Consider the following 17714-nt stretch of genomic DNA (forward strand, 5'->3'; position numbering starts at 1 on the left):
CTGATCCCATTGATCTGTCGCTAAAGAAAATTTACTTGGCTACTTACCATCTGCTTTCTATGAGCTAAAACTAGATCATCATCCTTTAATCATCTTCCAAGGTATCATGTTGTTCAGATGAGGGGCCATTTCTAGCCTGAGTTCATGAAAGAGAATGATCTAGTCTCCTTCTGTCCTGGAAACTTCCCTCTGTTTCAATGGCTGAAATGTCCTAGAATCAAAAGCCAAAAAAATGAGACCATTTTAACCCTCAGGTGTGTTCGGGTGCTGAATAGTCAGAGTTACATGGACCATCTCCTCATTCCCTTTGGTGTGTGCAAGAGAGCTGATGATTTTGAGGCCCACATCACACCCAAGGCTCCCAGGCAGAGATGTCTGGTTCTTGAGAAGAGAATTCTATAGGCTAGGGTCTGAAAAAAATGTTGTCTGAGAACCCAAACAAACAAAAGAGCAAGGACAAACAGGGGCTAGGAATTTTGGCTAAATGACTAAAACAACAAACCATTTGTTAAAGGGAAAACAATGATGTGCAGTGTTGGAAGGAATACACAATCTTGGTGGCTGCCACCCCACCCTGCTCCCGGGCCCCCTTTTTATTTTTCTACTTCCTCTTTGTGAAATAAAGATCAATTTGTCCTGAAGTCCCTTCTATTTGAAGGAGAGCCTGGCTGTGGGAAATGAGCTGTGTTTTGAGGAGCGAGGAGTGAGGAACAAAAGTCAACACCTTATCTCACAGTCTCCTTTTTCTCTCCATCTGCGCAGCAGTCTCTGAGATGTCCAAGCCTCCAAATGCTCGAGATAAGAACCTGCTGCCTCTTTCTTTCTCTCGTTCTCTCTCTTTCCCTCTCTTTCTCTCTTTCCCTCTCTTTCTCTCTTTCTTTCTCTCTCTCTTTCTTTCTTTCTTTCTTTCTTTCTTTCTTTCTTTCTTTCTTTCTTTCTTTCTTTCTTTCTTTCTTTCTTTCTTTCTTTCTTTCTTTCTTTCTTTCTTTCTTTCTTTCTTTCTTTCTTTCTTTCTTTCTTTCTTTCTTTCTTTCTTTCTTTCTTTCTTTCTTTCTTTCTTTCTTTCTTTCTCTCTTTTGTGAGGATCTGGCCCAGGACAGACCACAGGAATCTATTTAGCTTTCTTAAGACTCTTTTTACAGGAGCCCGCATTCTAGAATAATTTGATTTTCTGCCCCTGAGCAAGGAATTCAGATACAGGCACCCCGGTTCGCAAGAAGGGTGGTGGTCAGACCAGATAGCCAGACCCATATCACATGACCCGTATCACAAGACCCAGGACTGCCCCCAGAACCGGGACATTCCTGAATATTGGCGCGAATACTGATCTCTAAAACCATAGGCGAAGGAGTGATGTCCTTTTAAATGGATTGGTTAAGAAAGTTTGCAATATTACAAATCTATTGGCTATGAAATGCGCGGGCTCTGCTGTAACGGCCGGGGAAGGCCTATATAAGATCTCCTTTGGAGAAGCTCGGGGTCTTTTACCCAACCTGCTGGACCTGCGTGTCCATGTAGGCGGCTGGACCCTGGCTAGCCAGTCTTACAATAAACCCTGCTTGCTGTTTGCAGTCTCTGGAGTCTCTTTGTCGTTATAGGGAGATCTCGATCCGCGCCCTAACATTTTCTTTTTTCTCTCTCTCTCCCTCCCTTCCTCTCTCCCTCCCTCCCTCCCTCCCTCCCTCCCTCCCTCCCTCCCTCCCTTCCTTCCTTCCTTCCTTCCTTCCTTCCTTCCTTCCTTCCTTCCTTCCTTCCTTCCTTCCTTCCTTCCTTCCTTCCTTCCTTCCCTCCTTCCTTCCTTCCTTCCTTCCTTCCTTCCTTCCTTTCTTCCTTCCTTCCCTCCTTCCTTCCTTCCTTCCCTCCTTCCTTCCTTCCTTTCTTTCTTCCATTCTTTCTTTCTTTTTCTTTTTTTGAGTGAGTTCAGCCTAATTAGCCAGGCTAATGTCTGGTTTCCTGGGGAGAGCTTTTGTAAAGTAATTGCTTGCCTTGGGGTCAAAACACAGTAATTATAGGTCTTTCTCTTTTTTAAGTTAAATGAGATAAACAGCCTTTGAATTCTTACAGCTCATAAGCCAATCACACTGAGAGCCTTCTCTTCATGCCTCAGAACTGCAATGGATATTTTGACAGGTGATTTCAATACCATGTAGGCTATTTATTTATTCTAGTCCTGGAACATAAACACAAACATCTTCGCCTACAATTCTACTTGTTAAAAGTCTGAACCTCTGTGGGGACTGTATGACCCAGTCTGCTCAACATGCTGATGTTGGAGAATAGGGCAGAGGGTATTTGGAATTTAAGCAGAAATTCCACCACAATTTCAAAGTTAACAGAACAGCAGATTTATTTGTGTAAACCAGCTCCTTTCTCTCCATTCTCTGCTTATTTTCTCTGTAAAAATAAGCAAGAGAATAGTCTGGAAAAAGCAGTGGAAAACTAATAAAGCTGAAAATGTCCTTTCCGAAATCTTGTGAGGTAGACAATAGGGATGTGACTGGAAATTGTAAGGATATCATAACAATATTGCTACTTGGCTGAAATTGGGTATCAGAGCCCATTGATTGTGAATGAACCAATGTGAAGACCCCAAGAAAGAATGTGGGGGAAGTGTTTTAGAAATAAAATGAGTACTATTTCCAGGGCTTTGTTGCCTCCCTGGTTTCTTACCCAGTGGCCAGCTCTCCCATCCAGGTAGTTACCGCCCACACATTGCCCTTGGGGTTGCAGCACTACTCTCCCTGGGAGATGCCCCAGCCATTGAAAAGGAAGTAATATGGGACAAAAAGAATAGGCTAGTTCCAAGTTGGTCAGAAGAAATGTGTTTCCTCCCTCTTTCTTTCTTTCTTTCTTTCTTTCTTTCTTTTCTTTCTTTCTTTCGTTTTCTTTCTTTCTTTCTTTCTTTCTTTCCTTTCTTTCTTTCTTTCTTTCTTTCTTTCTTTCTTTCTTTCTTTTCTTTCTTTCTTTCTTCTTTCTTTCTTTCTCTCTTTGTTTCTTTTCTCTCTCTTTCTTTCTTCCTTCCCTTCCTTCCTTCCTTCCTTCCTTCCTTCCTTCCTTCCTTCCTTCCTTCCTTCCTTCCTTCCTTCTTCTTTCCTTTCTTTTCTTTCTTCCTCTTTCTTTCTTTTCTTTCTTTCTTTCTTTCTTTCTTTCTTTCTTTCTTTCTTTCTTTCTTTCTTTCTTTCTTTCTTTCCTTTTTTTTCCTTCTTTCTTTCTCTTTCTTTTCTTCTGCACGCAGGGGTTGGGGGGGCCTCAGAGTGGTGTGCAGGAGAACCTGGGCCTCTCTCAGTGATTCTCTATCTATAGGGCTGCAGAATATGAGAGAGGAAGCCTCAGTTTACCCTTGCCAGCTCTGTAAGCAGTCCTGCTTTGGGCTGGCCCATCCTACGTTTTTGACTCCCTGCAAATTCCTGAATTTTTCTGATAAACAGTAGGTTAACAATTGTTCATCATAAAATCCTTCCCCAGAGATTAAGCTCATAGGGAAAGTAAGATAATGGACAGTTCTTGAGACAGATGGCCAGAAAGTCTCAAACCAGCCCCCCCCAACACCCTGTAGATTCCCTGCATTCTCTTTAATACTTGTCAGCAGATAAGAAATGCAAAGCGCCTTTAAAAAGACCTACACAAACCCATACTTCTAAGTCTTATACTAAGTTCCTCCCCACTTGAGGAGCTCCTTTTATCTTCTATTTTCCAACTCTGAGTGTGAGCCTCTTTATTATTCTATGTCTTCATTCTTGAAAATATTGAACAACCTGGGAATCGTGAACGAACACAGAGACCCACCACTGCGGCTTCTGCCTCACCTGCATCAGATACTATGAAGGGTCAGCATAAGGCATATACCTTAAGCTCTATACTGTCTCTCCATCCCCCAATTTCTTAATATCAAAATTTAGTTTGTTCCACCTTGGAACTTCAGCTTTTGATGCACTACCTTGGACACATGATACCCAGAAGTAGAGAATATAGTGTCAGGCCATCTTTATTGGTGTAGTTTGACTCAATTGCTAGATGCAGCTAGATCATTGCTTTTTGGAAATGCTACTATTGGTGCTGCTACATTAATTACTATATAGATTTTGGCTGGGGCATGTCTGTTATTGCTCTACATGTATATCTTGTAGGACTGGAAGTCTGGTAATTAATGACATTGGTACTCCTCAGCATCACCACAAACCTTCACGATGAGGAAGAAGTAACTGTCTTCTGGGCTGGGATCCAGAAAAGTTTTGGTCAGCTTAGACCATTTTCAAATCTTACATCAGATGTGCTAAGTGGTAGGTCATGTAGTTTTGTAGAAAAATATTTAGAGTAATCTATAGGCAAACCATGGGAGTCTTATAAACCCTCTCATTGGATAGTACTATTGAGAGAGGCAACACGTTCCTCCTGACAAAGAACATGGATGTTTTTAACCATCTAAAGATGTTTATTAGACTCTGATAACATTGTAATTATATTGTATAGCTTGCAGCTATATACTAAACGCAGGGCCTTAATCAGCATTTAGCAATCCCTAAGGAAAAGAGAAGGAATTAGATTACACCACAATGTTTCCATTATTTTAAGTTCATTTGAGAATTTGAAAGTCGAAGTATTTTCAAAGCCTTCTGCAAATAAATTGTTCCAAAATAATCTCCTATAAAAAAGTTATCAGTGATGACATATGTTTTATCTCTGAAATCAGAATCTATTATTCTATTCATTCTATAGAAATTCCATTCTTTAACATTAATACTCTCACTGTCATCCCATTGCTCATCGATTTGTTCTAGTGGGCACCAGTAACGTCTCTCATTGAGAGACTTATTGTTACTGTTTTTGGCATATCCAATACGCATGGGGAGCTTGCCAGGCTCTGCTGTGTGGGCTCGATACTCTCGGTAGCTTGCTGGGCTCTCTGAGAGGCACAGAGGAATCGAACTTGGATCGGCCGCATGAAAGGCGAACACCCTACCGTTGTGCTATCGCTCCAGCCATGCACAAAATACATATAAGTTATCTACCAGAGATTCTGATCAGGGATGGATAAATGATAGCAATTATCATCTATGTTGTGGACCAGGCACACCACAACATATGATTTTGAGGAGAGTGGTTGGACCTCCAAGGTGGTGATAAGGGTTTACTTCTGGCTCTGTACTCAAGGATCACTCCAGGCTGTATTTAAGGACCATATGTAATGCTGGGGATGGAACCAGTTAGTTGGTGCAAAGCAAGCCCCTAAACCTTACACTATTTCTCTGACCCTCACTTTGTGCTAATCTGCATAGCAGCACTTTGAGGTATTGTTATTCCAAGAACTGGGACTTGGGAGGGTTAATTCTAAAAAAAAAATAAATAAATAAAAAGTAGTAGGGTGGCACGCAAACACTAGTCTATCTGCTTTCACAAACACAGGCTTGGGGGGTATCTATTTTTCACATACCTCCTGAGATGATATACCAAGGATGCTTGACCTTGCATACTGTCTGAGTCCATGTCAGGCATGATGCTTCAATGAGCCAGGGCTCTAGAATCTGTAGATTCACAAACCCTGTTCCATACAACTTTGTTTTTGTTTTGAGTGAGAGGCGTGCACACTCTGTGATGCTCAAACTCCTGATTGGCTCAGGAGTCACTCCTTGTCGTGCTTGGGGGAACCTCACATGGTGCCAAAGATTGAACCAGGATCAGCAGAATACAAGGCACATTAAGCCTTGTGCATCTCTCCAGCCCCTGTCCCAGACTACTTTGGGAAGCACCGAACTATCTTCCAAAGGTGAACAGGTGAAAAAGAAAGCCTCCTTTTAACTGGGTTCTTTGGGTCAGTGATTTCTCTCTGCCATCTCAACATTTCTATTTGTCTTTTCATTCTCCTTTACACCTCAGGTTGCTGTTTTTATTAACAGAATTTAACCAGAACTGGAAACTGAATTATATTATATATGTCAATTTTATATTTATTAAATTATAATTTTTATATTTTATATATAATTCTATATATTTTACATTGACCTATGACCCAGCTACCCTCTAGAAGTTCCAAAAGGGCAGTGGCCTTAGTTAGCCCCTGAAACATTCTAGACGGACACTCCCCTTTTTTCTGCACCCCTTCTTCCATTCCCAGAGGCCCACGAGAGCTGGGATTCTGTCCCTGCTTCTCTCTCAGCAGCCTCAATGCTGCAGCCTGAGGAAGGTCATTGGAACATGTCTGTCCCACTAGAGCTCTTAGAACAAGAAAGACTAGGATCAGCCCTGGCTTCTCATTTCCCCTTCTTCCCTTGGGTCCTCAGGTCCTGGGGGCCACACGGGCCACCAGAGTTTTTCAGTCACCCCAAGTAACACGTGCCCGCATGGGTCACAATGAACTCCCCAGATACCCTTTCTGGAGGTGCCAGGAGTGACTTTGGCCCATGCCTCATAGAGCATCAAGCTGGGAAACTATACTTCTTTATGGAATCTCCTCTTCCCTGCCTGGATTTTCTGAGTGCATGAAGAGAGAGACCCCAAAGGACACACACTGTGGCTTGACCATGACTCAGTGTCCTGAGCTGCGGGGAGGGGTGGTCAGGGAGCCAGGAGCAGGCAAGGGAAATGGAGAATGTGGGGCAGCCGCGGACTGCTGCAGAAGCTTGCAGCCCTGCTCCTGGGTGGGCCGGCCTCCCAGCCTGCGGTCTTTCTGTGGAGTTCAAAGAAAGCTGTGGGGTGGAAGGACCTTGCTTAAGCCCTGGACCGTGGGTTACACCACACATGGCTAAAGTACACAGATGATTAGCAATCAAGGAAAGGACCTCCCTGACAGGAAAAATGACACAGGGGTTACTTCTCTGTAAACAGCCCCAGAAAGAAAAAAAAAAAAGCGGCAGCGCCTTTTAAGGGCTGTCTTTATATTCTTTGAGAAGTCGCAAATGCCCCATTGTGTGCTTTAGCGCTGGCTCCCCAACAGTGGGGGAGGGAACACTGACACACACCACTACAGACATCTCCTCTCTCCCAAGCCAGGAAAGACCCCAGTGCCTAATGGTGAGCCCTGAGATTGATTCCATCGAGGCAGAGCAGCTGGGACTGGAAGTAGAAAAGGGTTGCCCAGAGGCCAACGGAACCCAGCCCTACTGGCACAGAGACATTCCGGTTCAGTGGCACAGCCCCAGTGCCAGGCTTACAGGTCACCTGGGAGAGAATAGTAAACAGTCATTTCCTCTCCAGGGAACCACGAAACTCAGAGAATCACCTTTCAGGCCCTCTGAGACAGGGCAGCACAGACGTCTAGTCACAGGGCTTCAAGTCACAAAACCTTCTTGCACTCAGGACGCCAGAGCCATCCAGGGTCTTGACAGTGGAGTGACTGATGACAAGACTGTCACTCTACCTGGGAAGTCCCTGAACATCATTCTTTGGAACTAATGTTTGTACATCAGATGTGTAATTAGGAAGTTTGTAAGTAATAGAAGGCCCCGCATCAGCCTCACAGCAAACATTTCTGGGCTTCAGTGAGGCTGGGCTGTGTTCAGAGCCCCTGTGATAATCGTGAAGCCAAACAGGATTGAGAACAGAAAGCTACATCTGTCATCCCACAGAACCCCCAAACCACCTAGTAATTCAGGTTCTGTCCTCATCCCACTTCATCAAGGGAGAGGTGAGGAGTAGGAAGAGCTGCAGGGTGTAGCCGTGACCTTGCAGGCCAACCTAACCCACGGACTTCTGAGCCATGAGCCCCAGTGCTCTAGTGCATCTCTTCTTTTTTGGATCTGTAGCTCTCGATTTCCCCTTTGTCTTTCTAGAGACAGGCTCCTCTGCCTCCACCACCATTTGGTGAAGACCCCACTGGATCGCTGTTGGGCCCAGGGATTCAAGTCAAGGTCAGTCTCCCTTCCACCCAGTTCTACAGAACTTGGTACAGGGCCAGGGCCAAGATCAATGGGTGACGAGGGTGGGGGCAGGAAGGCAATACACTAGGTAAGGTGTTCATCTTGGCCAGCCAGGGTTTGAACCCTGGCATCTCATCTTGCTCACCAAGCCCTCTAAGATCCTGGAGTAGAGAACTAGAGCAAAACTCAAAAACCAAAAAGAAAAGAAAGAAAAGTGAGAAAGAAATGTGTGACAAGGGCAGTCACAAACAGGAAGTCATGCTGCATTTCCGAACATTCCACAACCAGCTATAATCACATCAGAAGTGGCCAACTCAAGTTTCCGTTTTTGTTTTTCAGACACACCCAGTGTTGCTAAGAGTTTACTCCCGGCTCTGTGCTTAGGGGACGATAAGGGGTGCTGGGTATTGAACTGGTCAGAAAGGCAAATTTTCTACCCAGTGTACTATCTCTGAGACCTCAGGACCCTTCCATTTTTTAAGAAACACAAGAAAGCTGGATGTTTCATGTAAATTTCTGCTTTTGAAAGCATTATGAAGGTTTCTTTTAGTTTGAATTTTTGAAATTAAAACTGAATTTAAACACCTTGGTATAAAAAGTTGTTCATAACTTTTTTATGGGTTTTCAATGTCTAACAATCCCACCATGAAAGTGACCTTCCCTCCACCACTGACCCCATTTTTCCAACCATCGCCCAAGCCTGTTCCTTTAGCAGGCACACAATAAATTATCTTATATTGCTTGTCACAACAAAATGACTAATGAAATTAAATCCAACCTATGCAGATTCCAAAATACTTCTTTCAATCACTAGGGTTCAACCCCTCTCTCAAGAAGTGTCTCAGAGAACTAGTCAGAGCCTGGGTTGCCCAGTTGAATGGGTTCAGTCCACTGCCTGGACAGGGGGAGTCATGACTGATAACTCCATGACACCATTACTCATGCAAATAGAGGTACCCAAGGAGAAGAGATTGAGCAATCTCTATGGATCTCTGTGGATCCATTTGTATAAATCTGCAGTCCCAGAGACCAAATGGGAAGAGAAAGCATTCCACTGAAAAGTTAAAGGTCTTTCTTTCTTTCTTTCTTTCTTTCTTTCTTTCTTTCTTTCTTTCTTTCTTTCTTTCTTTCTTTCTTTCTTTCTTTCTTTCTTTCTTTCTTTCTTTCTTTCTTTCTTTCTTTCTTTCTTCCTTCCTTCCTTCCTTCCTTCCTTCCTTCCTTCCTTCCTTCCTTCCTTCCTTCCTTCCTTCCTTCCTTCCTTCCTTTCTTTCTTTCTTTCTTTCTTTCTTTCTTTCTTTCTTTCTTTCTTTCTTTCTTTCTTTCTTTCTTTCTTTCCTATTTCTTTTGTTTTTCTTTTAGGGTCACACCCAGGGGTTACTCCTGGCTCTGTACTCAGGAATTATTCCTGGCGGTGCTCGGGGGACCCTATGGGATGCTGGGAATCGAAACTAGGTCTGCCTCGTGCAAGGCAAAAGCCTTACCTGATGAGCTATCACTCCAGCTCTAGGTTTTTCTTTTTTTTTTTTTTTAGTTTCGAAGAAGACTTGAACCCAGAGATGTCTGATTCTAAGCAGTAGTGACATTTCTTCAGCTTCTAATGAATGTGTCTTCCTCAGAAATTCAGGAAACTTCTGAGGTTGAAGTGGAACCATTTCCTATTCAAATTTCAGCCTGTCTAATGAAATAAACATAAAGGAGGTAGATGGAGTCCCTTTATGATATTTGTGGATTATACCGGAGGCTTTGCAAGAATTTTCATCTGGAGGAGGCACGGTCTGGATGATGATAATTTTCTGGGCTCTCAAAACTTGGATTTTAACTTACCAGTCCCTCTAGAAAAGTAAAAGGCAACTTGTCCACTTGCTTAGTGGCAGGTATAAAATTCATAACTGAGAATTCTGCAAGTATAACTCTCTGAATCTCTAGCTTTGGTGGGGACCATGAGTTCTCGATGGATGAGTAGTTACACAAGCAGTACTTTATGGTCACCACAAGCTTGGAAGCATTGCCAGGAGTGACCCTCAAGTACAAAGCTGGGAGTATCCCCTGAGTACCACTGGGTGTGGCCTCAAGCAAAACAAAACAAAATAAAGAGGAAGTATTCCTTGTGTTATCACTAGAGTTTGATCTTTTGCCTTCTGTTCTCTGCCCTCTATCAGGCTTCTATTTTCTAATCACAGAACTAAAGATTTCCCCTAACTCATTGATGCATCATTTAGCAAAGCAAAATGCATTGGGAAGTGATTTTGTCATTATGTGAAATGTCCTTTTACTGGCAACATAAGCAAAGGATTTTGTATGCTAAAAGTCTTGAACAAAATAACAACAACAAAAAAAAAACAAGCGCAAGGGGCAATGACACTGTCAAGAGAGGTGGTGGTCTTGCAATGCTTGAGCTGGCTGCCTGTGTGATGTGCTGCTACATTTTGAGAGCACTGACATCACTAAGCAACCTTGGCATCACTGTTCATATACATGATCTGCTGTTGACTGAAAAATTTCTCTACAGCAGACAACTACTCACTTTCCTCTAAATTAGCACCTTCTGTGTCTATGTTAAGTGTCTATGTTAAGCTGTGTCTATGTTATGACCATGGATTAGTAAGTATAATTTTACCTCCTTTTACCTGGTGTCCTTTTATTATAAACAGCCACTGTCAGTACACTTTTTCAGAGGAGAAAACCAGGAATTCTGGAAAAAAATGCTCTCTATACTAAATAAATGTTATATATGTGTTTTAATATAATAATATCTATGTATATAGTGCAGTTAATATGAAGTAGGGGAAAGATGAAATATAGGACAATTTTGATTGCAATGGAAAGGAAACCCAAACCTAAAATGACTTAAATGTGGAAATTTATTATCTAACATAACCAGAAATTGGAACAACACACACCTCTAAGGTTGTTTAACTTCATAAACTAAATGGCATTACTAGGAACTCAGGTTCTATCGGTTTGCACCCTCAGCAGGTCAGCATTGACTTTGATCTTCATGACCTCAAGTTGACAGCATTCAGAGGGATAGGAAGTGGGTAGGGCACTTGCTCTGCATGCAAGTGATGCTGGTTAGATTCCCTGCATTGACTTGGTCCCCTGAGCACTGCCAGGAGAAATTTCTGAGTGCAGAGCCAGGAGTACCCCCTGAGCATCACTGGATGTGACCCCAAAATCAAGTTGACAGCACCCTATCCATTAGGCACTCATACATTAAGAATAGTATGCATAATGGTTCTCTGATCTTTGTATAAAGATTTTTTTGTATACAAATACAAAGTTACAAAAACTTTTGATTTTTGTATAAAATTTTGAATCTTTGTGTGAAAATTTCTTGGGGAGCAAGAAGGAGAGTGAAGGGGGATCCAGAGAGAAGCAGAAGGGGAATCATAGGAGAATGGAGAGGAGATTGGAACAAACTGCAATTGATAACGACCAGCCTGGCCCTCCTTCTTTCCTTCGCCTGCCCATTCCCATCGGCCTCCCCCAGCAGGGATGGGGGCAGGGGGAGAAGAGGCCGAAGACCACCGAACGCAAGCAGCAGGAGAGATAGAGTACCCCTGCCCATTGGTAAACACACAGGTTGTCAATAATTACTTCCTTATACAAATATACAGGGACTGGAGCAATAGCATATAGGGGAGGGCATTTGCCTTGCATGTGGCCGACCCAGGTTTCGATTCTTCTATCCCTCTCAGAGAGCCCGGCAAGCTACCGAGAGTAGCTTGCCGGCATGACAGAGCCTGGCAAGCTACCCATGGCATATTTGATATGCCAAAAATAGTAACAACAAGTCTCATAATGGGGAGATTACTGGTGCCAGCTTGAGCAAATCTATGAGGGGATGACAGTGACACAGTGATGCATAATGGTTCTCTGATCTTTCATGCAATGTTATATTAGTCATGTCTGTTTTATATTAGTCATGTTTGTTTTATTTCAGTTTACAAATTGAGAAGAGTTATTTGCTTATGTTTTAGACAGGATTTGTATATCACTCAAGGGCTTATAAGCCAGTGAAAATTTTCTCCATTGTCAAGTGTGGTTGATTGAATATCTGTGCTTGGGAATTTGGTTGCAAAAATACCTTATGTCCCTGTGCCTCAGTTTCTGCATGTGTAACTAGGTATTAAGCTCAGAGGCTTGCTCCAAGAGTTAAGTAAGACAATACATGGGGAATTCTTAGAACAGAGTCTGGCCAATTTTAAGAGTGCAGTGATATAGTTAGTAATATGTTTCTGCAGTTTCTCCTTTGGAGTGAGCATGGCTGAGGCAGCGCTAATGTGACAGCTATAGTTTGTGCTCGCCCCAAAGAGAGCAGGTCCTCTTTTTTACCTCTGACTCCAGGTAGGAGGGTATGATTTGAAGTGAGCGATGCTCTATTGGCTCCAAACTAAGTCATGAACCAATGCCCACTGGCAGGATAAAATGACCTTCCCATCTTTATTTGTCTTTTGTTTGGGGCCACACTCAGCAGTGCTCAGGGGTTACTCCTGGCTTTGCACTCAGGTACTACTCCTGGTGGGCTTGGGGATTAACTTCAGTCAGCTGCATGCAAAACAATTACCCTACCCACCGTATTCTATGTCTGGCCCCTGACCTCCCCTCCTTGAGATAAAGAAACAGTTTCCTAAAAGAAACCAGAAATTACTGTGATCAGACAAATGAGATATTTATTGAACAGACAATACTACAGATGAGTCACTCCAGATAAGAGTTTTATTCCCTCCTTTTCCTTTTTATTCAGGGCATTGAATCTATTTGACTCTGGTATGCAGGCAAGGTGGCAAATTGTCTTTGGGTTATAATATAATCCTTTATTCTCAGCTCTAGAATGCAACCTTATCTCTTGCAGTTGTATCAGTGTAGATAGTATTTATAATACTGATTTGTTTACAATGAAAATTTGGAAGAGCAAATGATACTCTCAGAGACTCTGCTTAGATATAAAAATTATTTATTACTTATCTTATTTATAATAATTATGCATAAAATATGTTTGTAGAATCAAGGAGGAAGGCCGCAGAAAATATCACCTGATTAGGGTCACAATCACGATCACGAAATCCTGTTAATTGTCGATTTCTCAAGCAGGCTCAGTAACCTCTCATTTGTCCTTTCCCTGAGATCTTAGAAGTCTCTCTCCATTCGCCCTCCCAAGGATGTGATGTCGCACTGGGGGCTCTTTCAGGGTCAGGGGATTGAGATCCAGCTGATTACTGGATTTAGCATATGAATACACCATGGGAAGCTTGCAAGGCTGTCCCATGTGGGCAGGAAACTCTCAGAAGCTTGCCAGTTTCTCCCAGAGGGAGAAGTAGGTTATAAGATATCTTCTGGGAGCTTGCTTCTAAGTCTCTGCATGTTGGCCGTTGATGGGATTACACACACCTGAGTTCCTCTGCCGGTACCTTCATGCATGAGGCCTGTCCGACATTAGGGTAATGTTGGTAATTTACTTTAGTTTAAATGACATGTGAAACTTGAGTCAAATGGCTGCCTCAGAAGGCTCCTATCCGTCTCTCTCCCACAGTGCCCCCTCAGAAGGCTCCTATCCGTCTCTCTCCCACAGTGCCCACGATTCTCTCAAGCCCAGACCTGGGAGGTCTCCACAAGATTGTAAATTTTTCTTCAGGTCTAAAGACCAAGATTAATTTACTTTTGAACCCCAGTTCCCACAGCAGAACTGTAATAGGAGCCCTGTATTTTTTTGTTTCTTTTATAAATGAATATTGTATGCAAAAATGTATTTTCTCAGAAGCAGAGCAGTATAAATCACTTTGTTGAGGTCTAAAATTTTCTACTAATGAACAAGTACTTATTAAGTAATTTTCATGTGAATAGAAAATTTTCTAAATGTAAAAACCACAGGTCACAAAAAACCCCCAAACCCATGCATTTAGTTTTCTTTTATATCAATACATGTGAATAGTTTTAAAACAAACAGTTTTATATCAACAATGCCAATAAAAAGTAGAGTCCTCTTTGTCGATCTGACCCATTTCTACTCCACTAGCTTTTAACCCTTTTAGTTCTTTTATCTGGAGTTTGTCTATGCTGTAATATAATAGGCTGACATTGTTATTTTTTATTTTATAGCTGTGGCTACTGTCTTATCTGTTTGGGTTGTACTGACAAAGTACAATACACTGAGGGTCTAATAAACAACCACAGTTTATTTTTGAGGTCTAGCAGCTCTGAGATGTCAGTACTTATTGGTGAAGTTCTGGTGAGAGTCTCTCCTGGACTGCATAGTGCGGCCTTCTCCTCTGTGAGATGTGAGCTAGGCAGGGGACTTACAGTTAGTCTCTTCTATAGATTCTTAGTGCATTTTCTTCTCCCCATGGTAAACATCTAGATGCTTCCTTTGGTCTGCACTGTGAGCCCAGTCCTATAACTCTGACTCTCCTTTGCTGCATCTTCTGGTCAGCTGATTAATCACCGTATTTCAGATCAGTTGACCTTTCTCTGCCCTGACTCCTTTCAAATTCTTTTTTTTTTAATTTATTTTATTGATTCACCAAGTGGAAAGTTACAAAGTTCTCAGGCTTATATCTCAGTTACACAATGTTCAAACACCCATCCCTTCACCAGTGCCCATATTCCACCACCAATAAAAACAAAAACAAAAGCAAAAACAAAACAAACAAACAAAAGAAAACAGTATACATCCCACCCCTCACCCCCCAACCCACCCCGTACGTGAGTGATAATTTCACTTCCTTTTCTCTTTACCTTGATTACATTCCAGATTTCAACACATAACTCACTATTGTTGGTTCCAGCAAGTGCTTGCACCCATGTATGGAGACTGTGAACTAACTTTGGCTACATGCTGTTCCAGGAAGGGAAATGATTCATTTTCAAACTTAAATCTTCGAGGACTTAATTACTATAATACAGAAATTGTAAACCGCGCGGCTGCTACGGCGGCCGTGCGACATTTTATCTCTTCATTCTCATCAGCGGACAACTTATTATCAAATATTTCCCTCTTAATAGAACTGGATTCTTAGGGGATAAATTCCTTTCAAATTCTTTTTGCCTCTGTGAATTAATATCTTGGTTTTTTTTTCCTGTTGCTTTTGGTTTGGGGGTGGGGGAAGTAGAGAGGTGTGTGTGTGTGTGTGTGTGTGTGTGTGTGTGTGTACGCGCGTGCACGTGCGCGCACGTGAAATTTATCATCTTTAATGAATTTTCATGAACACATAGTACCCAAAGTCATTAACCTGAGTGTTTCTCACCCACATTTGGGTCAGTTACATGGTTTTACAGTTGTTCCCCCCAGCCCTACCCACAGTGCCAGTAAACAGCTCCCCTGCCATTCTGAGACTGGGAAGAGGAAAGGGAGGCAATGGGTGGAAAGTGCACGACTATGTTCCTTACTGTCAATGCAAAGTCTGAGTGGGGTATGAAGCAATCTCTGATTCGTTTCAGAGTATTATGTCTAAGTAACTGAAAATGTCAGCTTACAAGTTGCAGAACAATAAGTGAACTCTGTTAGAGCTCTCAAATTATAAATCACACTTTATGAGACAACAGTCCCACAAAAAATATTTCTGGAGCCATCTTCTGTAACAACAGAATTTTTTACAGAATCTGTAACAACTTTAATTTTTTAATCCTAAAAAAACCACAAAAGTGGGGCCGGAGCGATAGCACAGTGGGTAGGGCATTTGCCTTGCCCGCAGCCGACCCGGGTTCAATCCCCAGCATCCCATATGGTCCCCCAAGCACTGCCAGGAGTAATTCCTGAGTGCAAAGCCAGGAGTAACCCCTGAGCATCGCTGGGTGTGACCCAAAAAGCAAAAAAAAAAAAAAAACCCACAAAAGTTATCTGATTGTAATGGAGGAAAAGTAGGGAGAGTGACAGGAAGCCTAATCCTTGGGTGTCTGTAGATTGTCATTCACAGGGATACAGCTGAGTTTCTCTGAGCAAGAGGAAGGCCTCCAATCACAATGAACTTCAGGGATTGTCTTTCCTTGGCTGTTGGGGAGGAGTTTGAATACTGGAGCTGGGAACTTGGCTGACCCTGAGGATTATGTGCTAAGAGGCTGCCAGGAGGTCAGCGGGACATTGGGAACTGTACTAGCTGGGGACTGGGCTGTCTCTTGGGAACAGAATGTTTCATTCAGTGGGCAAAATAAATGTTGGGGCATATGAATAAAGTCTTTAAATTCTTTGTAAGGGGTATTTAACTCTCTCTTTCCCCCTGCTCTAATATAGTCAAGGTACTTGGAAGTTGGCCCATATTGATCATACATACCCTAGGTAGCAGTGGAAGTAGGTCACCTGAAATCAATGAATCCCTAAAAATCACAACCAGCAGTTGGGACATATCTTTAGGATGGTAATATTTCCAGCTGAGTAAATATTTCGTTGTGTAATATATCTACATTAGTGTGTAAGCCATTTCTTTCTGATAGACTCTTGATAAGGAGCCATGCTTTTAGTCACACTTAGAGCAATAATTGTACTCCCTAGTGACTGAGCATCTTTATATGGGGATGAGATGCAATGTCTGACCCAGAAATATCCAGGTTTTATTTATCTCAAGGTTCTGATGTCAAGACCTAGGAATGAAAGGAGGGTAGTGCATATGTAAAAGTGAGAAAATGAGCTAAGATGGGCATGTTGATATAGAAAACTGACCCTCAAAAGATATGTCTTATTAACCCACAGAACCTATGAATGTAACTTTGTTTGGAAATAGGATTTTTCAAGTATAAAGTTAAAGATCTCAAGGTGTGTGTTTAGGGATTAAAGATCTCTTGTCTGCATGTGGCCTTGCTTGAGAAAGGAGAAATTTAGTTGCGACAATGGGAACTAAGGAAGAAGGAAGAAGCAATGGGAAAGATGGAGATTACGGTCAGAGTGATGGTGCCTAGAGAGTTCCAGGAGCTGGAAGAGGCAAAGACATGTCCCTCAGAGCTTTTGGAGAGTGTGGCTTCTCTACCGACACTTCAGAATTCTGGCCTTCAGAAAGGAGGTGATGCATTTCTATTGTTTTAAACCAGACTGTGGTGGTTTGTTATTGCCATCCCAGGGGCAGTGAAAAGGAAAGAAGCAGAAATTTAGATGAGAAGAAAGGGCAAGGAAAGCTGCGGAGGTGGAGCTGGGAGGAGCCAAGGACAGGTGCGAGAGCTTCTTCTCCACAGTCCTCATCAGTTCAGTTGCCATGATAAAACACTAGAGGTTGAGTGTCTTAAACAACATAAATTATGTTTTATATACATTTATGAAAGCTAGAGTTAAAGACTGAGGTGTAGCAAATTTAGCTTTTATGAGGACTTTCTTTGTAACTTGCCCCACTTTCTTTGTGGCATGTTTCTGCTGGTGGAAAAGTTACCAAAAAAATATTTAACATGAAGTTAAGAGATATTTGCATAAAACAGTAGTTTTCCCAAAGGTATTTATTTTTGTTTTTGGTTTTGGGGATACCTCCAGCTTTTCTCCTGGCTTACTCCTGGCTCAGATCTCAAGGATCATTCTTGATGGGGTTCCAAGGTCCATATGAGGTTCCAGGGATCAAACCCAGGTTAATTGCATACAAGGCATCGCCTTACCCACTGTGCTACCTCTCCAACCTGACAAAAATATTTCTAAACTGCAACTAGCATGGAAAGAAGTGAGGTTAGGGGCTTGAAATTTTATGAGACTGAGGAAAGAATACTCATTTTAAAGATTAGACCTAGATGTATAGCAGGCTAGAATTGTATGACACTGAGGAGATTAGTCTTTAAGATTATACCTAGATATATAGTAGGCCTCAGTTGTTAAGATATGAGGTACATACTTGATACATAGTGAAACTTCCACAAAATTATATATAAATTTTATATCATTTTAATCCCCTACCA

This window comes from Sorex araneus, chromosome 2 (genome assembly GCF_027595985.1).
Source record: "Sorex araneus isolate mSorAra2 chromosome 2, mSorAra2.pri, whole genome shotgun sequence".
In the NCBI taxonomy this organism is placed as follows: domain Eukaryota; kingdom Metazoa; phylum Chordata; class Mammalia; order Eulipotyphla; family Soricidae; genus Sorex; species Sorex araneus.